The sequence below is a fragment of the Dermacentor silvarum genome, chromosome 8 (assembly GCF_013339745.2).
Source record: "Dermacentor silvarum isolate Dsil-2018 chromosome 8, BIME_Dsil_1.4, whole genome shotgun sequence".
Classification (NCBI taxonomy): Eukaryota; Metazoa; Arthropoda; class Arachnida; order Ixodida; family Ixodidae; genus Dermacentor; species Dermacentor silvarum.
Window position 1 is genome coordinate 5,014,906 of NC_051161.1, and position 22,682 is coordinate 5,037,587.

General features: G+C 50.3%; 1 long non-coding RNA gene across 1 annotated transcript; it reads right to left on the minus strand.

Moving 5' to 3' along the window:
- Positions 1–19,693: 19,693 nt before the first annotated feature.
- On the minus strand, positions 19,694–21,259 carry LOC125947547 (uncharacterized). Its single transcript, XR_007468371.1, has 2 exons — positions 20,831–21,259; positions 19,694–19,825 (listed from the first exon to the last, which is right to left on the minus strand). It is a non-coding gene; the product is annotated as an uncharacterized LOC125947547 (long non-coding RNA).
- Positions 21,260–22,682: the final 1,423 nt, after the last annotated feature.

Sequence of the window (22,682 nt, forward strand, 5' to 3'; positions counted from 1 at the left end):
GCTAAAGTGTCTTGAGTTTAGAATACCAGTAGTTCAAAACTAGGAACATTTATTACATGTCCTGATGATTGTGATGGTGGCAACATTCTCGTCCAAAGATACTGGTCACAACATTTTTCTGATGCAAGTCTCCAAGTACGAGGGCGAATCAGGAAGTCGTTGCCCTTACTTTTTTTTAGCCAAATTATGGCTGTGGAAATACGAAGTCAGCATATCCATTCCCAGCAGTCGACCTTTCTTGGACCGGCCCGGCCTTATCTGCCGGTAGCTCCGCGGCACGGTGCTGCTGTCAGTCGTTAAAGATGGTGATTGTGCTTCACACGTCCACGGCGTGCGAGCAGCGAAGTGTGATTCGTTTTCTATGGAGCAAGGGACGAACGCACATCAAAATCTACAGGGAAATCCAGCCCACGTATGGGGAAAGGTGTCTCACTTTGAGGAGTGTGAGGTGTTGTTGTTGTGAGTTCGCAAAAGGCCGTGAGGACTTGCATGACAATGAGCGTTCGGGAAAGCTGCATGCGTCGCTGACTGATGACATTTCCCGCGTGGATGCAATGGTGAAAGTGGATCAGTGTGTACACCTCAAGGAGATTTCCTGGGAGCTTGGCATTTCGTATGGGAGTGTTTACTACATCATTCACGGGTCCTTAGGGTACCGGAAGGTTTTATGTCGGTGGATGCCTAAGCAGTTGGATCACATGATGAAAGGCAAGCGAACGATTGCTTTACTGAATCATCTGCAATGGTATGCCAAGGAGGGTGAAAGTTCCCTGGACTTTCACCTTCCAATCAAAGCGCCTGAGCATGGTGTGGAAACATCCGGGTTCGCCTGTGACAAAAAAAGTTCCGTTCAGTGCCATCTGTTGGGAAAGTGATGTTAACGGTCTTCTAGGAGCGCCGAGGACTGCTCCTCCTGGATTTCATGCCACAAGGTGCAACCATCAAAGCCGACAGTTATTGTTCCACACTGTCACACCAGCTGGCTGCCATAAGGCGAAAACGCCGAGGGATTCTTGATGTGGACAACATGGTTATCCTCCTCGACAATGCAAGGCCACATGTGGCAATCAGAACCGCCAATAAGCTCCGGTCATTTCACTAGGAGAGTCTGGACCTCGCCCGATAGTGATTTCCACGTTGTCGGTCTGCTGAAGAAAGTTCTGGCAGGACAGGGTCTGACAGTGGTTCCACAGTCAGCCGGACGAATTCTAACACAGAGGCATCTCAAGTTTAGTGCTGCAATGGGACTAATGTCTGAACCGGTGTGGAGACTATGTGAAAAAATAGTGTAAGGTAAGTAGAATAGTATGTATATTTGTAATTACCTGTATGTACCTTATTTTGGCTAATAAAAAAATTGGGGCAAAGACTTTCTGATTCACCCTCATATGACAAGTAAGTGCCCATGAGACAGTGCTAGCAAGAAAGTACTAAGGGAAAGCACACCTTACTGGCGCAGGGCACTCCATTTCAAGTTCTGTTCGAGTATGTCACGCGGGTGTGGCTTTTTCTTTCTGCTCTTCATTTGTGCATTCTACATATCCTCTTCCTTTGCAATGCCTTCACTGTACAGCTTGTGAAGAACTACGGTGGCTGCCTTGCTAGCCTGCTTGAAAAGCTACACTATAGATGGTACTTAAATCACGCAGTTGTGTGCCAACAGGCATGCATATAAATTTACTTCCTCAATTGGGAACCAGAAAAGGCTGCGCTATATATGACATCCTGCAGTTCCACTGAAAGCAGTCTAAACTGTACGTCACAGCTCTTCGACCTCACTCGACGAGGAAGTGCAACTAAGAGCTTTCATTATCCACATCCAGGTTTTTACAATAGTGAGCGGCTAAAGCACTAACTCTGCCAACTGCAGTCACTCTCAATGCTATGGATGTGCCTAGCCGCTTTGTATACACTGTAGTCTTGAACGCGAGCATCAAGATTGTAAGATTCTAAGGTGTGGGCAATACTGCCCTTCACAACATGACAAAAAATTTGGGACCAGGAGGTCTAAATTTCTTGACCAGCCACATCAGACAACAAGTATTTGTGAGCGTAATCTACTAAAATGCTTGTTAAAGCAGGATTGTAATGCGGGCAAGCTGGAATCTATTCATTTGTGTTCAGTGCATAAGAAAACTTGACCTGTCCCTTCTTCACTTTATCTGACTTTGCTTCTACAGCAAACAAAAACGAATGCTTGTTCAGAGTCACCAACTCTGTCTAACCAGCACTCAACCTTTGAATAGTCCAGCCAAGTCTGCCAGTTTCTTGCATCCTGACCTTCCATGGATGATGATAAAATCATTAATTGTCGCTATAGCTGCCGTCGCAGCGCGTACGATCGTGCGCTCGAGCAGTTCGTACATCGCGGCATGCTGAAAGACCGCTGCCGTCGCGGCGCGTACCGTCGTGCGCTCGAGCAGTTCCGTAGACGTGATGTCTGCTTATAGCTGCTGTGAATTCATTTATAGCAAGCATTTCCTCGCGTTTGTGCGCCTGAATCTAGCAGCATGCAAACCTTACCTGAAGTTCAACTTCGTACGTGACTCGCTTCGCTTGCGATTGACACCGCGCTAAAACTTCGCCACTTATTTCTTGAACTGCGTACACGTATTCGGCGTTGCATACTTTCTTGCCTTAACGCAGCGTGCCACCCCTGAAAAAATCTTCGGCGCCCGATATTCGCTGCAAGCCGTGGTACAACACAACCGAAAGTTGCGGGTCCATATAACGTGCTTTCCGAAGCAGACGACCAAGCTTGGTACTACCCACATGGTGCTACCACATGGGGCGCCCAGTTTTAATAGGTTGCAAACATGGTGAGAATGTCAAAAGAAGTTTTCCTTGTCTGAATCAAGTTAGCAGATCTACAGGATGCCCCAAAACAGGGCATTTATATTGAATGACAGCTTATTACACTTATTAACACCCCTGCGATAATTTTCTCAGGAACTGCGCCTCTGCACAACAGCCACAACTCTCCGGCAGCACAATCATTCGGAATAACAGTCCTCACTTGCATCGGTCACTCACCTTTGAGACTGCAATAGTGCTGTTATGCATTACATTCAAACGGAAACGACTATTCACCGTGGTACAGTATATCAATAACGCTTGCATATATATATATATATATTATATATATATATTATATATATATATTATATATATATATTATATATAATTATATAATAATATATATATATATATATATATATATATATATTGTCGCGAAGCACTTTGGAAGTAAGCGTTCACAACTAGGACGATAGAGCAGCGAGAGGTAACACAGCCGATCGAGCACCGAAACAAGGTTTATCTCTCTCGTCGTCGTTCTCTTTCTTTTAGCCATAGCCCCACTGCCCCTTATTTTACAATACAGTTATCTCCCCCACGGAAAAGGAAGCCGTCCCGGCGACCTATGGGTACGACAACACAGGCGGATCATAGTACAGCTTGAGACGTTGAACATGCACAATTTCGCGTCCTCGACGGCGATGATCCAAAGGTAGCTCGAGGGGTTCCACGATATAGCTAACTGGAGACGATTGACTGATCACGCGGTATGGGCCCTGGTACTTCGACGCAAGTTTCGGTGACAGTCCAGGGGTAGGGGCTGGAACCCAAAGCCACACTAGCGAGCCAGGAGCATGGGAAGTTTCTCGAAGGTGCTTCTGGCGTTGCTGGTCTTCTGACGCAAACATACGGGACAGCTTGCGACACTCTTCTGCGTGTGCAGCAGCTTCAGACAAGGTAGTGGTTTCCGTGGTGTCAGGGCGGTACGGAAGGATAGTATCCATTGTGGAAAAAGGTTCGCGTCCGTACAGTAGAAAGAAGGGCGAAAATCCCGTGGTAGTCTGCGTGGCAGTATTGTAAGTGTAGGTCAGAAATGGTAGAACATGGTCCCATTTGCTTTGGTCGGATGCAACGTACATAGCCAGTGTGACAAGAGTGCAATTAAAGCGCTCGGTCATGCCATTGGTCTGCGGATGGTATGCAGTAATGGTGTGATGAATGATGCGGCATTCTTTGAGGAGAGCCTCGATGACTTCGGAGAGGAAGACGCGGCCTCTGTCACTGAGTAATTCCCTGGGAGCTCCGTGGCGAAGGATGATACGGCGCAGGAGAAACCAGGCGACGTCACGTGCAGAAGCGCTGGGCGAAGGGGAAGTTTCCGCATAGCGCATAAGATGGTCGATGGCCACGATTACCCAGCGGTTGCCGTCTGATGTGATTGGCAGAGGGCCATGAATGTCGATGGCCGACTCGATCAAAAGCACATGCTGGGCAAGGCAAAGGCTGCAATGGAGCGGTTGAACGACGAGGAGGATCTTTGCGGCGTTGGACAGGAGCGGACATAATGACGGATGAATTGATACATCCCCCGCCAGTATTAACGAACGCGTAGACGTGCGTATGTCTTCAGTACACCTGCATGCGCGCACTGGGTGGTCGTCGTTGAATGCTGCACAAATATCCGAACGTAGATGCCGAGGGATGACAAGCAACCATTTGCGGCCGTCCGGCAGGTAGTTACGACGGTAAAAGAGCCCGTCGCGAATGGAGAAGTGGTGTGGTTGGCGACGTATTGCGCGATTGGTAGTGGGTGGGTGCTGATGGGGTGGACAAGAAACTCGGCATGGACACAATCCATGGGTTTTTCTACTGCTCCAGAAGAATGTCTGTGGCAGCAAGGGAAGACTCACACAATGAGGCCTTCGGGGAGCTAACTTCGTCGGTCAGTGGCGAACGAGACAAGGCATCCGCATCCGAGTGTTTTCGGCCAGAACGGTACAGCACTCGGATGTCATACTCCTGCAGTCGAAGCGCCCATCGAGCCAGACGACCAGATGGTTCTTTTAAGGACGACAGCCAGCACAGCGAATGGTGATCAGTTATCACGTCAAATGGGCGGCCATAGAGATACGGACGGAATTTGGTTATGGCCCAAATTATAGCGAGGCATTCTTTTTCTGTTACAGAATAGTTCGATTCAGGCTTTGTGAATGCACGACTGGCGAAGGCGACGACGTACTCATCGAAGCCAGCCTTTCTCTGAGCGAGAACGGCACCAAGGCCGACGCCACTGGCATCCGTGTGGATTTCATTTGAAGCGCTTGGGTCGAAATGGCGCAGGATTGGTGGAGACGTCAAGAGACGACACAGCTTTGTGAATGCGGCATCGCAATCCGTTGACCAAGTCGAAAGGTTGTGGCCACCACGAAGAAGCTGCATTAAAGGTGTTATGATGCTGGCGAAATTGCGGATGAAACGGAAGTATGACGCTGCGCAGTTCTTTCAAGGTCTGTGGTCGTGGAAACTTGGCAACAGCTTGTAGTTTCGCCGGATCAGGGAGCACACCTTCTTTCGACACGACATCAGCTGCCGGGCGGCGAAGCGACACTTCTTCAAGTTAAGCTGGAGGCCAGCATCGACGATGCATTTGAGGACGCGTTCAAGTCGAAGTAAGTGGGAAGGAAAGTCTGGTGAAAAGATAACGATGTCGTCCAGATAACAGAGGCATATCTGCCATTTGAGGCCGCGCAAGATGTTGTCCATCATTCTTTCAAATGTGGCAGGCACGTTACACAGGCCAAATGGCATCACGGTGAATTCAAATAAACCGTCAGGTGTGATGAAGGCTATTTTTGGACGGTCTGACTCTGCCACGGGCACTTGCCAGTACCCGGATCGTAAGTCTAAAGATGAGAAGAATTATGCGCCATGGAGGCAGTCTAGCGCGTCGTCAATACGGGGTAGTGGATAAACGTCCTTATGGGTGATCTTATTGAGGCGCCGGTAGTCCACGCAAAAGCGAATTGTGCCATCTTTCTTTTTGACCAGCACTACCGGAGAAGCCCAGGGACCGTGCGAAGGTTGTATGACACCGCGTTGGAGCATGTCTCCAACGTGCTCAGCGATGACGCTACGCTCAGTGGCGGATACACGATACGGCCTGTGGCGTAGGGGCGCATGGTAGCCGGTGTCGATGTGATGGACAACAGTGGAAGTACGGCCTAAGCGAGATTGTTGTAGGTCGAATGACGTCGCGAAGCACTTTGGAAGTAAGCGTTCGCGACTAGCGCGATAGAGCAGCGAGAGGTAACACAGCCGATCGAGCACCGAAACAAGGTTTGTTTGCTTGCTTGCTTGCTTGCTTGCCTTTAAAAGTGGCTCGTACCCACTATGGGGGATTGGCCAAGAATCGGGTGATTGAAGGAAAACAATTATCGGAGTCTAATCAGGATCACTTTTGAAAATTTTTGAATGACACGAAAGGAAATTATTCATATAAAATTTAAGAATTTAGCAAGGAAATCCTCCTGATTAACAGCTGCGCCAACATCCTTATGACAGTGTCCGAGAGAAGAGGCACCAAAAGATAGAATATTGGGTATCGTTAAATTTAATTCAGCACTGTTAAATTTTTCTTCCAAAGCATGTTTTCTTAATGGGGGACGCGGCTTTCGCATCGCGAAAAATGGCTAAAAAATCGATTTTTTGAAAATCACATTTTCAGTTTCTGTAACTCTTATTCTATCCGATTCCGAAATATCATCACTGAAAACCAAGTAGAAGTGCTCTAAAAAAATTGTTGTATCAGCCAAGGGTGCCGAAAAATTGCGCGGAAATCGCGAAAGAACGGCGTTTTTCAAGCCACGATATCTCCGGAACGGCGCAGCCGAGCGCCGCCATCTTGGTCTCGTTGGAAAGCGCATTTCTCCGTCTTCAAATCTGCCGCTTCAGCTATCTCATCCATAGAGAAACAAGCACACAAAAAGCAAATGATCGAAGGTCGTGCCGGAGCCACCGATTGGCCGCGCCCGCCACGTGACTCCAGCGCGGTTCGCCATTGGTCCGGTGCTCACTCCGTGATGGTGTCGTCTGCTCCGCTTGTTGCGGTCTCCTCACGAGCTCTAGACAGTTTCCGTAATCTTGACGAGTGTTAAAGCGGGCGCTACGCGGACATCGCAGTGGCGTGACCGATCCCGCTTTTTAAAGATGTCTCGGAACCGCGGCTAAGCATTCCGAGCATCGGTGACGCGGATTTCGCGACCGAGCTTCGGGCACGGAATGCTCGGACACGCGGCTAAGCCTTTCGCGCGTAGGCGTCTCCGACTCGGCGATGAAGCACATCGCGCACGGACTTCTCAGATCCTTGCCTAAGCATTTCGTGCGTTGGCGCCTCCGACTGCGCGACTAAGCAAATCGAGCGTCGACTCCTCGAGCCCGCGGCTTGGCATTTCGCGCGTCGGCACATCGCACATCGAGTGTCGACTCCTCGGACCCGCGGCTAGGCACTTCGCGCGTCGGCACCTCGAGCGTCGACTCCTCGAGCCCGCGGGTAGGCATTTCGCGTGTCGGCACATCGCTCATGGAGTGTCGACACCTCGAGCGTCTATTCCTCGGACCCGCGGCTAGGCATTTCGCGCGTCGGCACCTCGGACTGCGCGATTGAGCTTACCGAGCGTTTGGACCCGTGACCAGGCATTTCGCGCATCGGCACCTCGGACTGCGCGACTAAGCTCGTCGAGCGTTTATTCCGCGGACCCGCAACCGGTCATTTCGCACATCGGCACCTCGGACTGCGCGACTAAGCTCGTCGAGCGTCTATTCCGCGGACCGGCGACCAGGCATTTCGCACATCGGCACCTCGGACCCGCGACTCAGCACATCGCGCGCCGACTCTGTTATCGTAATGCCACGATATCTAGTAATTATATAATACCTATCATACCACCCCTTCATAAAGAGAACCTCATCATGAGCTCTGTTCACTAGGCCACTTGGGCTGGCACAGACACCTGGCTGCATGATACAAAAGTACAGGCTGGAAAGCACCTAGCAGCTGCATTGCTGCCTATCTATCTGTGGCTCTCCTAACCTCCATAGCCATGCATTAATTGTCAATGGAAGATGATTCAGAAGGCTGCTGAGAGCCTTCATTCAGTAACATGGTCGATTCTACCAAAAGAAAACAATGCCTCACTGACTGCACTAGAGGCTGCTATCAATGAGGCAGTCTGCAGATACAAAGCTAGAACTACTGTATATTTATGCCCACACAGTTCCGCACCTCACTTGGTTTGAAACCCAGGCACCATGCTCTTTGTAGAGCAGCAGTAAAGAATACCATACAAACATGAAAAAGGCAGAACAAAGGCTCAGCAGACCAGATGCCACATGTCCAAGAAGCCCCACGTCACAAAACACATCAAAGATTACAACTTTGGTGCGTTTTAGAGAACTGAAGAGAAGGTGCAACTTTGAGAGCCGTTTTCTCAAAACTGTTTTTTCGCATTTCTGCTCAGTTTCTGGAGCTGATTTCTTTGTTACCGTTTAGCCTATTTTGATTCTTTTTTTTTTTTTCTTTGTCACGTTCCTTGGACTACAGTGCAGGTCGAGACAGTCTCGGATTTTTATCTTGACTTTTTATAAATTTATGGCGTGGCTATTCGTTGACCCCGAAAGTGTGCTTGGTGCGAAGGTAACTTGAAAAATGACTATCTAAAAAATGTGTGTTGCGAAAAAAAAAAAAAAGTAAGACTGTCACGACCTTCAGCACGCATTGAGCTATGCAGTCAATACTCAACGAGCCTTCCATCATGTTTTTTAAGCTCCCCAGGCCCTCCAGAAAGTTCAAGAGAGAAAAATTCTGCTCAATAAAATGTTCTCAAGGTATCACTCTGAAACTTTTATGGAAGTATCAGGGAGACATTCTGAACATTTGTGCCAATTTTCATCAAAATCCATGAAGAAATCAGGAAGTTGATTTTCAAAGCCACGTCCCCCCTTAATGAGGAAAAACAGCGGCATGACAGGAAGAAGTGTTCTATTGTTTCATCTTCACCACAGTATGAGCACAAGGAGGAGGGCGCCAGACCAGATCGATGCAGATAAAAGTTTATTGTAGGAATGCGACATCTGAATTTGGTAAAGAGGACTTCAAGTTTTCTATTATGGCAGAATTTTCTGTTCCAAGGAAATAGGAGGTGTCGATAATCAGTTAGATTTGTTAATGGCAGGTTCCAGGAGTCTTGCATGACTGCCCGTCTCCTGAACCTAGCCGCGGTTATGTAAGCTGATACAGGAAGAATCGGAAGGATTGGACCACTAAGGGCAGCTCTCGCTAAGCTGTCAGCTAATTCATTAATAACTAATCCTTTGTGACCAGGCACCCATACCAATCTAATTAGCTTTAAGTTAGAAGGAATAAGACATTGGAATGTACGCGAAACTTGTGAGCCACTATTTGCAGTGAGAGCTGAACATAACGACAAAGAATCCGTTACGATTACAACTTCCGAGATTGATGAGTGTACTTTTCGTAGAGCCAATGTAACCGCCAGAAACTCAGCTAGAAATACTGGTATATAGTCTGGAAGTCTTAAGGAGAACGACCGACCAGTCGAAAGCGGCTTATCTCTCGTCGTCGTTCTCCCTCTTTTAGCCACAGCCCCGGCCACTGCTCCTTATTGTACAGTGTGTGTGTGCGTGTGCACGTGCGCGCGCGTGTGTGTGTGTGGCACGCGTAATCGTGGGACCGTAATCGTGGGACGTGGGATCGTTCCCCACCTGCGGACTGTTGTTTTTTCATCCATTTTCATTTTCCTATAATTTCTCATTTCTTTAATTGAGTTAGTAAGTACGAGCAATTTCCCCTATGTTGTCCTTGGTGTCATTGTTTGTTGGCTTCTTATATAATTATGATATGATTGATAATAATCGGGCCCTTCGGCTCCCTTTCTTCTCGTTCATTATATTGCTACACGCGTGTGGTATTTGACTGTTTGACCGAGGCGCGCGGGTGCCATCACTCGAGAAAAGAAGAGGAAGAACGAGCTGGGCTCGCGCTGTGAACCTAACCGGTCAGCGCTGCAACCGCTGTTGTAAATACATCCTGTAAATAGTTGCCCGTCTTACTGACTCGTTGTTCGCGTAACATCGTGGTGGAGGTGGAACGTTCCCCGTCCTCGCCACGGAGCTCCGAAGCGGCCGCACCGTCGTCTTCTCAGCCATGGCTTCCGATGGAAACACCCCGTCGCAACCTACACCTGCGGCGCCTACCACAACGTACGTTACGGTTCCTAGTCTCCGTGATCCTGGGACATTCTCCGCCCAAAATGGCGTTGACGTCGACGACTGGCTCAGCATGTATGAGCGTGTTAGCCGAAGCCACCACTGGGACCCCACCATCATGCTTGCCAATGTGATATATTATCTGGACGGGACACCGCTTGTCTGGTTTCGCACCAATGAGGTTGAGATATCCAGCTGGGACACTTTCAAAGAGCGGCTTCGCGACCTCTTTGGCAACCCGTCAGGTCGCCAACAGGCTGCGCGAAAGGAGCTTGCTACCCGTGTCCAGTCGTCGACAGAATCATATGTCGCCTACATACAGGAAGTGCTCGCGCTTTGCCGGAAAGCCGACGAGCACATGACCGAGGTTGACAAGGTGGGCCATATCCTAAAAGGCATCGCGGACGACGCCTTCCACTTGCTCGTCTATAACGACGTCTCTACTGTCGACGCCATCGTCAAAGAATGCCGCTGCTTCGAGGTAGCCAAAAGCCGCCGCGTCGTCCCACAGTTTTCCCGGCTCCCAAACACCCCTGCCACGTCCTCTTGCTCCGCTCTTCCTGCCACATGACCTTTTCAAGAGAACGTCACTCGCATCGTTCGCCGTGAGATTGAAGCGGCGAGTCCGGCCCCCCTTCATCCACGACCCCTCGACGGTACCTTTGACCCAGCGGCCCCTACTATTTCCGTCATACAAGCAGTTGTGCGGCAAGAAATTGCCAACCTTGGCATCCCTACCGCCTGCTCTGTCTCCCGACCTGATTCGGCATCCATTCCCATGGTCACGTCCTTCACCGACCAGTATTTCGCTCCCCGACCACGCAATCCTGCTGAATGGCGTACCCCCGACGACAAACCGATCTGCTTCCGCTGCCACCGAGTTGGTCACGTATCCCGCCACTGCCGCAGCACCTGGATGCCGCCGTACTGGAGCTCATTCCCTGCTCCTCGCCCATACGCCGACGCTCGCCGTTTCTCACCTCGCCGTCCGTACTCTACTTCTGATGCCCCTGACAGCCGCTCCTCCGGGCGATCGCCGTCGCCTCAACGCCGTCGCTCCCCGTCACCCCAACCTCGCCGCTTTTCCTCGCCAAACCGCCGGACGGAAAACTAGGCCATGCAGCTCTTGGAGGTAGTGCTGCATCCCGTCCGTCCTGTACAAATCCTCCGCTGACGCTCCTCACGAACGCGAACCTAATTGACGTAGACGTGGATGGTGTACCATTCAAGGCATTGGTTGATACTGGAGCCCAAGTGTCCATAATGAGCGCTAATCTTTGTCGTCGCCTCAAAAAAGTTCTTACGCCTGCCATCACTCGGGCCGTACGCGTCGCCAATGGCGCCACTGTTGCCGTCAGTGGTATGTGCACTGCGCGCGTAGGAATTGCTGGCCGCCACGTTCCAGTCCTGTTCACCGTGCTGACCAGTTGCCCTCACGACCTCATCTTCGGGCTCGACTTTCTGACGACGCATTCTGCCCTCATCGACTGTTCCACCGGTACGCTGTGCCTCGAGCTTCCTCTTGTTTCCGACGTTCGCCCCGAACCTCCGAACACCCTCTGCACTACAGCGTTTGTTCGGTTACCTCCAAAAGCCCTAACCTTCGTCGAATTGGCCTCAACGGCAACCGTGCCTGATGGCGACTATGTCGTTGCACCTATTCGTGACGTCCTCCTGGCGCGCGACGTCTCTGTGCCACACTCCGTCGTTACCCTTGCCGCTAATCGGATGTGTCTCCCCGTCATCAATTTTGGCTTGACGAAGCAAGTGTTACCTGAGGGCATAGTGGTGGCCACGCTCCGGTCTGTGACAGACGACCACGTCACTGCTTTTGCAGCCGACGCGTCTCCAGATCCTCCTGATTACCCACAGGATGCCTTGAACCTCGACGGCCCATTAAGTCCCATGGTCGCTCCGGACCTTGGCCCTGACCAAGCAGCCGCCCTATATCGCCTTTTGTTGTCCTACCGCGACATATTTGACACTGAAAATCGCCCACTTGGTCAGACGTCCCTTGTTCAGCATCGCATAAACACTGGTGATGCTGTTCCCATTCACCGCCGCCCGTATCGTGTGTCCACGGCAGAGCGGCAAGTTATTCAGCAGGAAGTAAACAAGATGCTCGCCAAAGGCATTGTTGAGCCCTCGTCGAGTCCTTGGGCGTCGCCGGTCGTGCTCGTCAAAAAGAAAGATGGCACGTGGCGTTTCTGCGTTGATTACCGCCACCTAAACCGAATCACTAAGAAGGACGTTTACCCTTTACCACGAATTGACGACGCTCTTGATTGTCTTCACGGCGCCAAATACTTTTCGTCCATTGACCTTCGATCTGGTTATTGGCAGATTTCCGTCGATGAGCAAGATCAAGAAAAGACCGCTTTCGTCACTCCAGATGGCCTCTACCAATTTAAGGTTATGCCGTTCGGTTTATGCAATGCCCCCGCCACGTTCGAACGGATGATGGACTCTCTGCTTCAAGGTTTCAAATGGTCAACTTGCCTTTGTTACCTCGACGACGTCCTTGTGTTTTCTCCTACATTTGAGACGCACCTTGAGCGCGTTGCAGCCATCCTTGACGTCTTCCGCAAGGCTGGGCTCCAATTAAACTCGTCGAAGTGTCACTTCGGGCGCCGACAGATTACAGTGCTCGGCCATCTCGTCGATGCTTCCGGAGTACAACCCGACCCGGAGAAGGTTCGAGCAGTAACGGCTTTCCCTGTACCTCAGTCTGTCAAAGACGTCCGGAGTTTTGTGGGGCTCTGTTCTTATTTCAGACGGTTCGTGAAAGATTTCGCAGCAATCGCTCAACCACTCACTGAACTTATGAAGAAAGACGTGCCTTTTACGTGGGGTTCCCCTCAGGCTGCCGCATTTTCACGCCTTATCACGATTCTGACTAATCCACCGATCTTGGCCCACTTTGACCCGTCCGCACCAACAGAGGTCCGAACCGATGCCAGTGGTTATGGGATCGGCGCCGTCTTAGCGCAACGCCAACACGGACACGACCGCGTTATAGCCTACGCTAGCCGACTCCTGACAACTGCAGAGCGCAACTATTCGATTACCGAGCGCGAATGTCTTGCTCTCGTCTGGGCTGTTTCAAAGTTCCGCCCATATTTATATGGCAAGCCCTTCTCAGTAATCACAGACCATCATGCGCTGTGTTGGCTTTCGTCGCTCAAGGATCCTACTGGCCGGCTCGGTCGTTGGGCTCTCCGACTACAAGAATATCCATACACAGTGACGTACAAGTCGGGACGCCAACACCAGGACGCAGATTGCCTCTCTCGTTACCCAGTCGAAGACCCGACCTCTACGTCTGAGCCTGACACCGACGCCTGCGTTCTCTCTGTTTTTCCTCTGGTCCATGTCGCCGACGAGCAGCGCCGTGACCCGTCCTTGCGTGTCATCATTGACCGCCTGGAATCTCCACTTGCCGACAGTTCCCTTCGCTTATTCACACTTCAAGATGGCGTACTCTACCGCCACAACGTTCACCCCGACGGCCCAGCATTACTCCTTGTGATCCCTAAACACCTTCGCTCGGCTGTTCTCCACGAACTTCACGACCTCCCCACTGCCGGTCACCTCGGTGTGTCACGTACCTACGACCGGATCCGCCGACGCTTCTTTTGGCCTGGGCTTGCTCGCTCCGTTCGAAGATACGTAGCTGCGTGTGATAAATGCCAGCGACGCAAGACACCATCGACGCTACCTGCTGGGTACCTACAACCAATCGACATTCCCGCGGAGCCATTCTTTCGGGTTGGTTTAGATTTACTTGGCCCCTTTCCTCTTTCTACCTCTGGGAACAGGTGGATCGCTGTGGCCACAGATTACGCCACGCGCTACGCCATCACCCGAGCGCTCCCTACAAGCTGCGCCACAGAGGTTGCCGATTTTCTTTTACGCGACGTGATTTTATTACATGGAGCTCCGCGACAACTTCTCACAGACCGTGGCCGGACATTCCTGTCAAAAGTTATCGCGGACATCCTGCAGTCCTGTGCCACGAGGCACAAGCTATCCACGTCATACCATCCGCAAACCAATGGCCTCACGGAGCGTCTTAATCGCACTCTCACAGACATGCTCGCGAAGTATGTCTCTTCAGACCACACAGACTGGGACCTCACTCTGCCGTTTGTCACCTTTGCCTATAATTCCTCGCGCCACGACACAGCCGGCTATTCCCCATTTTTCCTCCTGTTCGGCCGAGAACCAGCACTGCCCCTCGACACAACTCTCCCTGTTCACGCGGCACCCACCAGTGAATATGCACTTGATGCCGTCGCCCGCGCTGCTCACGCAAGGGAAATTGCCCGTGACCGCCTTTTGAACTCCCAAGAGAGCCAAAGGCGTTTGTACGACCAGCGACACCGAGACGTGCACTTCCCGCCTGGTTCTTTGGTGCTTCTATGGTCTCCGTCGCGTCAGGTCGGCCTGTCAGAAAAACTGCTGTCGCGTTACACAGGCCCCTACCGAGTGCTTCGTGCCGTGACTCCCGTCACATACGAGATCGCCCCTGACGCTCCATCTGCTTCCCAGTTCAGCGATATCGTGCACGTTACACGACTGAAGCAGTATCACCCTCCCAGTGATGACATTTAGACGCTCCGGGACGTCGCTTCTGCCGCCGGGGGATTATGCTACACGCGTGTGGTATTTGACTGTTTGACCGAGGCGCGCGGGCGCCATCACTCGAGAAAAGAAGAGGAAGAACGAGCTGGGCTCGCGCTGTGAACCTAACCGGTCAGCGCTGCAACCGCTGTTGTAAATACATCCTGTAAATAGTTGCCCGTCTTACTGACTCGTTGTTCGCGTAACAATATTGTGGGCATTTATTGTGCATTTCTTCGTCATCTGTACATTATCATCATGCGTGTGCCCCTCATCTTCATCGCGCGTGCGGGCGCATCATCATCAGCGTGGACTGTCGAAGGCTGTTCAGGCTGGTTGTGGACGCCGCCCTCCTTCGCCGTGTCGTCTCTCGGGCTCAATAAAGGTCTGACCTTACTGTGACGTCACAAGTGGTGGAGGTGCGTCTTGGTTCCCCGTCCTCTACGCCCCTGGCCTCCTACTCCCTGGAGCTTCGTTCGGGTCGCTGCTTGTGCCCACTGTCCGTCAGCATGTCGCAGGACGAGCAGCCTGGCGCTTCTACCCTAACCATCCCGCCTCCACAAGCCGCACCTTCTGTGATCATCAGCGGCCACCAGCGCGATCCCCATCTGTTCGCTGGTCTTCGCGGTGAAGATGCTGAGGACTGGCTGGATGATTACGAGCGCGTAAGCTCTGCTAATCGGTGGGATGATCCCCACAAGCTCCGCCATGTCTCGTTCTACCTGACCGGTGACAGGCGTAGCACTGAGAGCCACCTTCGAGCCCCGACAACGATCCCGTCTCGCAAGCCCGAGCAGTGCAGCTGACCAGCCGCCTCCGAGTCGGTATCAAGTGTCCGCCAGCTGAGGGCCCACTTCACCACCAGCCCGACGCTTCCTCGGTCGCCAACCTCGGCGGGTACTCGGGCAAACGGACGTCCCTAGGTGCCAGCCTCAACGTACGGGGGCCTTCTTAAGGGGGGGGGGGGGGGGGGGAGGATGTGGGGAGCACACGCTGCTACCTTCTCCCGCGGGCGCTCGCCCGTCGCTTGCGCACGGAGCACACGCGGCGGTAGCCGGGCGGACATCTCGTGCGCGCACAGCGCGCGCTAGGAGAAGATGGCCTTGTGCGCACGTACATTTGCGCACAAGTGTACGTGCGCAAATGTACGTGCGCACAAGGCCATCTTCTCCTATGAATTTTACTCTTGTCTACTTTCAATAAATTAGTTAGCAAGCGGCGCTCTTTCCTGTCCTGACTTTTTTTCCGTCCTTGGTTGCGTCGAAACACTACGGAATAAGATGAACCAACTAGCCCAGCAACAAGTCCCGGTACTTTTCTTATATAGGGACTTTAGTCTGCCATAAAGTCCGACGACGCGAGAAGGAGCCGAGTTGCGCCTCTTTCTCCGTGGCCTGGGTACACGATAGGAGGTCTGGGGGAAGCCTCGGGCACTGCTGTAAGACGTGGAGGAGGGTTTCTTCGTGTGCACCACATAAGTGACACGTCGGATCCACGCCGAATAGTTCGTGGCGGCGTTGGTTTGTGAGGAGAGCGCCGGTGCGGGCTTGAAACAGTAGGGCGCTGCCTTTTGTCTCCTCGATAGTGTGGTGATTGGCACGGTTCCGGCTTGTGTTGGTGATAGAGTGCCAGGCTTTGTTTTTTTGCTACTGCCGTGCGCTATATTGATGTTTCGGCATCATTGATTTCTTTGATGACTTGCGCCACTCTGTCTCTGTTTTAGTTTCGTGGTGTTTGGAATTTTTGTTGTATTTTGTGTTTAGGGACGTGTATTTCCGTATCCAATCCGTCTTGATGTTTTTGTATCTTAGGTGTAGGTATATTCTGCGACTGTAGTTTGTGTTTGCCATGAATTTTAGTCTGCCGGCGTATTGTAGTTTGGACCTCGCTTCCTTTGCCTCGTACGAGGACCAGCTCATTTCCCCGCTTACTGCTGCCTTAGCTGTAGCCATGCTACCCCCCAGCAGCCAGCGGCCCAGTTCTGTTTGATTGTGCTCCAGGCATTTTATGGTTTCGCTGGAGTAGGCCAGCTCGTCGTCTGCGTACGTTGTCGCTGGTACAGCTATTGCCTTCCACAGTGTGCGTCCAACAGTGTTAGGGTTCGGTTGTATGAGTGCCTGGCCAAGTTCCAGATGTTGCCTTTGAGGCGATTTGATTTTTTGACTAAGGCGTTTTGGTGCTGATATAGATAATTTGGTTGGTCGCCGAGTGTTACACCGAGGTATTTGTATTCAGATGTTTTTTTTTTTTTTTTGATGAGGTTCCCTTGGAGGGTGAATTCGTATTGCCAGTGTTGTTTATGTTTATTCCCAACCACTGCGTTTTTTCAGTGTTGAACCTTAGCTGGTCGTTTCCTGCAACTCGGGAGTAGATGTCAAGCTGGTGTTGGAGGTCAGCTGCTGATTCTGCTAACAGGACAATATAATCGGCGAATGCCAGACATGAGATCTTGGTGTATTCCTCCTGCCCATCAGTTGTTATCGTGGACAGTCGGAGGCCTGGTCCCTCGTTGTCTAATGTTTGAAGGAGTTGAGTAATGTATACATTAGTGTTGGGGACAAGGGACATCCTTGTTTTAGTCCTATTTTTTGCTGGACTTTCTTCGACCTAAGTTCGTGTAGTCTGTACACTGCTGTGCAACCCGTGTATAGGTCCTTGAGGAGGTCTATGCTTTTACATTCCAATCCGATGCCCTGTTGTTTTGCCAAAGCCTCGAGCGGGGAACACCGTCATAGGCTTTTTCCATGTCTAGGAAAGCCAGATAGAGCGTAGTAGCTCTGCTGCGAGCCGATAGATGGCGCCGCGGTCAGCGGTCCCAGCTTAGCAGCGCCCCGGCTTGCCTACCCTAAATTTCCGTTCATAGTGGAGTGAGTAAAACTCAAAGCGCGAAGTAAATTCGTTATTTCAGAATAAAGGGTAAGTATACCACGCTTAATGCTTCGCTAACATGAATGTTCCTTGTGCAGGGCGTGAATGACGTGAACACGGATCGATCGGGCAGCACTCAAAGCCCACTCAAGTTACGCTCGCGCGCACAATCTGTTTCGTCTGGACTAGCCGTTCATCCAAGCATTAAAAAATAAAAGCATTAGCCCACGTGTTATCCCTCGATCAGAAGAAAATAGTGACTGCACCGGAAAATGTTGTATTTCATGCTTATCGCTGCTTCCATTCACACTCAGAAAACCGTTGAAACATCGTTGCGCGAATTCTGTGTGGCCATGATATAAATTGAGAAATGAAACGGCTCAACCTTGCGGTATGCAACGAACTAGAGCAAAGTGACTGTTGATGGCTAGAACTTATGAGAATGCGCATAAGCTATGTAAAAACTCTTTCAAATTGGAATTTATTAGGCGGGACGAAGGCAGGCGTCTTATCTTGGATTACAGCATCACGAATACAGTTTACTGATGAAAATCTGAGCAAATGTCTTTTTTATTCCAATTCCACTTAGCATAGACTGTGCATATTATTAATTTGGCTTTCGTCCATTGAGGACTGAGTGGCTCTTGCAAGATCTAAAAAAAAAAAAAAGAGGTGACTTTCTTTTTTCTTAAATTGCATATGAGAATGTGGCAATGTAAGCGTATTTGACAATGCATGCCTGTTCACTTACATGCACTTACACCCACCACACAATAATCTCATAGACCTTTTATTTTTGTTTTTATTCTTTTGCAAAGACAATACGAAAAAAATTGTGCATGAAGCAGCTCGATAATTTTAATAAGGGATAACAATCCCAGAAGCTTACGCTCTCATACACTCCCACAATGAAAAAAATGTTGAATAAAAACATGCAAGTGCGTAATATACACCGCACGCGCATTGTAAAAAAAAAAAAAAAATCAGTAGCCAGGATGCAACAAATTTGAAAATCAGGCACACATCTGCACAGAAAACAGCAGTATTATTCAGGGTGCACAAAGATTTAAAGATATGCAAATGTCATGTAGACAGAACCATAGTAAAGTTGCCGTCCCTTCGAGACACTTGGATTACTTTTTCCATTCCGCCTAATTACATTATTAGTCTTAATTATTTATCACCTTTTCAAATATTATAATTAAATTAAAAGTGTCAATGAGAAAATTGTAGAGCAACATGAAATACTCCCGATACAGCTTTTTATTGCTCAATACGCGCTACGTAGAAGTGTTTTTCCGAGCGTGAAAGAAGCCCACGAATACACGCAAAGTGCCTCGAGCGGCCAGTCGCGCGGCAATTTTCCGTGTATTCGCGGGTTTCTTTCACGCTCGGAACACTTTTATGTATCAGGTATTGAGCAACAGAAAGCTGTATCGGGAGTTTTTCATGTTGCTGTACAATTCTCTCGTTCACACTTTTTTATCCAATTATAGCATTATAAAAGTTTATTAATCACTTATGAAAATAATTATGTAATTAGGAGGAATGCAAAAATTAATAATAATCTGAGTATCTCCAAGCGACGGCAGACAGCGTTACGAGTTTGGTCTGCCCTCAGATCTGCCTGGCGCCACTGCTCTAGACGACCGCTGTCGGACGGCGCTTTGAATAAAGGCACACGATCCGCACAAGTCCGGTATCCAGAATTACAGTTCGGAACGAAGCATTTTCTACCCATTTCAAACGCCGCTCAGAAGGCCGCTGCCACCTTTGTCGAGGGCCCGTGTACCCAAGCACAAGCTCATGAAACGCACGCCATAGAGAAAGGAATTCAACAAGAGGGGACACTCCCATAGGGCCCAGCGGCCGAATTGACTGCAGCGTGCCAAGCGGTCGGTGTCGATCACTTGCATCACTTCCGGTTTCGGTTTTGGGCGCGCGTATTTTGAACGCAAGCTAGCACGCCGGCTGCGCACCCCCCCCCCCTTCCCCCCCCCCCTTTTTTTTTGCTCTTCGTGCAGAATCGGTTTATTATTTAGTAAAAATGATTGCGAACGATCTCGTAAAGTCCCATCGAATCTGTGCCACGTGCAATTTCACGAAGTAGACGCAAGACCTATTGTGCAATGAGGAAATATTTATTTTGCTCTATATAAAATCTCGGTCCGCGATTTTTGTGCGTTCATCCAACGTTGTGACACCAGCAGGTAAGGCAGTCGTTCCTGTATGAAGCTCCACCGGACGGTACCAGCTGAAAAAAAAAGTAAATTACAAGCATGTTACATTTGCAAGCACGTAACAGCATGTTACAAGCATGAGTCATTTTGGTATTTAGACATAGGAATACTGCGAGGCGAAACGTGCGAAAGCGGTGAATGGGCGGCATTACAAACAAAAGCAATTCGCTTTTACATACATGGCGTAGAAAATACCCGACTCATCCCAAACATATATGAAAACATCTGGTTTCCAAGCGTTCCCCAATTTCCGGGCATTATTTCCTGCACTTAGGCAGCACAAATACACGAGCGACTTCGCGTTTCCAAAACTTGGCCTCGGGCGACGCGACGGTACGCGACATACACCGAGACGGACGCAACAGGCACTCAAGACAAATGCGTGGGTGCAATGCCTTCTTTCAGTCCTTTGAAGACGTAATTTTCGAATTACAAGTTTCTGATATGTTCGTCGTTCGCGCGTTCTGCCGGCGCCAGCAGCACACCTCATGTTATCACTCTTGGCAATCGCCCATCGCGCTTTCAACAGGCGTGAGTATCGAAAGAAAGTATATGTTGTTGCGGAGCCACAAAAAACGTCACAGACTTGTCCCTCTAAGATTCATTACACGCCAAACTTTATCGCCATGGCCGAGCTGCTTATCGCTAACTGCGTCACAGCGCGCTGTGCGGCCAGCGTGCCTCAAAAGTACCCCAGAAAGTAACGAAATTACTTTTCAGTAATGTCTGGCGTCAGAGAAAGCGGCACAAACTTCTCCTAGCAAGATGCACTAGACTACACACCACGGCTGAGTTCTCGCTAACTGCGACATGGCGCCCTGTGCGGCCAGTGTGGCTCAAAAACCGAAATAAGTTACAATAGTCCCCTAGGAAGTGTCGGAAACATGTCTCAGCACGATTCATTAACTCAAATTAACTGAGCCAGGATGGCCGAGCTGTTTTTCGCTAACTGCGTCTTAAGTCTCGGTCCCGTGCCGTAAGCCTAATTGCGTCGTAGACTGTGAAACAAGATTTCTCACCTTGCCGTAGTCCAATAGTGCAGTGGTGTCTTGTCCCAGTGCAGAAGGAACGCAAGAATACGCCGAGAGCCCAATAAACCAGGTTACATTTAAAAAAGAAAAAAAGAATGAGACAGACGGGTCGCCGCGCGCGAGCGCTCAAACGCGCGTGCAGCCATCCTCGCTGGCTTCGGGGGAGTGTCTGGCGGATGACGCATGTATCTGGCGCGTCATTGACCTGTGGCTAGGTAAAGCCCGACCCTCATAGAACGAATTTCCGGCGTCCAAGCGGCGAACTTCGTCCGACGGCGGCCGCTCTTCGGTCGGCGTCAAAAATCGCGACACGCGCCACCGATTTGGAGGGGATAGATATTTTCGCCCGCCGCCGGAAGCGTCCAGCGCGCGGCGACAAGCCCGATCCAATCAGGAGGCAGCACTTCCGGCCGTTGCATCATGGGATTGAGCTTATGTAAAACATGGCGGCGGTCCCGGTCGCCCGCTTCTAGAGTGTACTAGACAATAGACAGTTTTAGTTTAGCGTGGTTATCGGAATAGCGGGCGTACCGGAATAGCGGGATCGAAGTGCGCATGCGCAGAACGCTAACCAACCCATACCGTTTACCGTGCGCACGCTATTTCTCAGAGTTAACGTTACCGTGTTAGCGTGGTGTACGTAGTGTACGTAAAACATGGCGGCAGTCCCGGTCGCCCGCTTCGAACTGAATTTGGCGTTGTTTTTGTAGAATTCACTTCGTTCGTAGCAAATGACTGCGTAAACGGCTTTTGCTTAGTCTCATGCCGCTTCGCCGAGAGAGTGTTATGGCTAATCTTGAGGAATTTTCGAGATCGCTTCTCGTTTCGAACGCGCCTAAGCCTAACGAGAGAAATTTTTTCTGAGATGCGAGCGCCATCTATCGCTAAAGTCGGGAGATAGGCGCGACGACAGCATATGGCCTCTGAGATGGGAGGATTTCGGAGGCTATGGTAGACAGCTTGTACTGCTTGTCTGTTTCGTTGCAGATCGACGGACATGTGAAGTAAAAATACAACGCGCTCCTGGCTTCCATTGCGCTGCCTATCGCACTTTCCGGACGCACACACACATAGAATTAGGTGCCCTGTGTATGCGAAATTCAAAGCGTAATGCAATAGAGTCCCGCACGTAAACTACGCTATCACGCTATACTAAAACTCTCTTTCTGCAAAGTTCGTTTGCGGAACGGTAACGCTATTTCCCGTAACCCCGCTATTACGCTAACGCTAAACTAAAACTGTCTAATGGTCGAGTGGGCCGAACGGCGCTCTGGCACTGAGGCGCCGCGTGTGGAAAAATAGTGCGAGGGCGCTGCGAGCGAACTGGATTGGGGCGGAGACGCGCTCCGCGGCATATTCAATGTACTTTCGTTGCGAGCGCCGAGGCCAATTGCGCATAGTACGCTCTTAAAATAGTGCTTTATTTCAACTGTAAATGTATGTTTACACCATTTTGCCAAACATATATATTTGAGGAACGGATTATACAACGCGACGTCTTCAATTTTGCTGTCGTTGTCAAGCGCGTCGTCTGCTAGCGAGCGCGCGTTCGCTACGCGGACGCTGGAGGACGCCCAGTTTTTCTGGCAGAACCTCTGTGCAGTACATTTTTAATGGTTTAGTTGCTTCGGTGCGCCCATGACTCTTGACGGCTGGTTCCAAATCTAGCTTTAGCCAGGTGAACTGCCGTTTTTACCACTGTCCTCTAAAACTAACTGGTATCTCCGCAACATGAAGGCTACGTAAGAAAATTTTATTATTGATATCTTGTCATTTACACGCGCTTCTTGTTGGTGGATATTGATCAGGGACAATGATTGAAGAAAACAATATTAGAGTG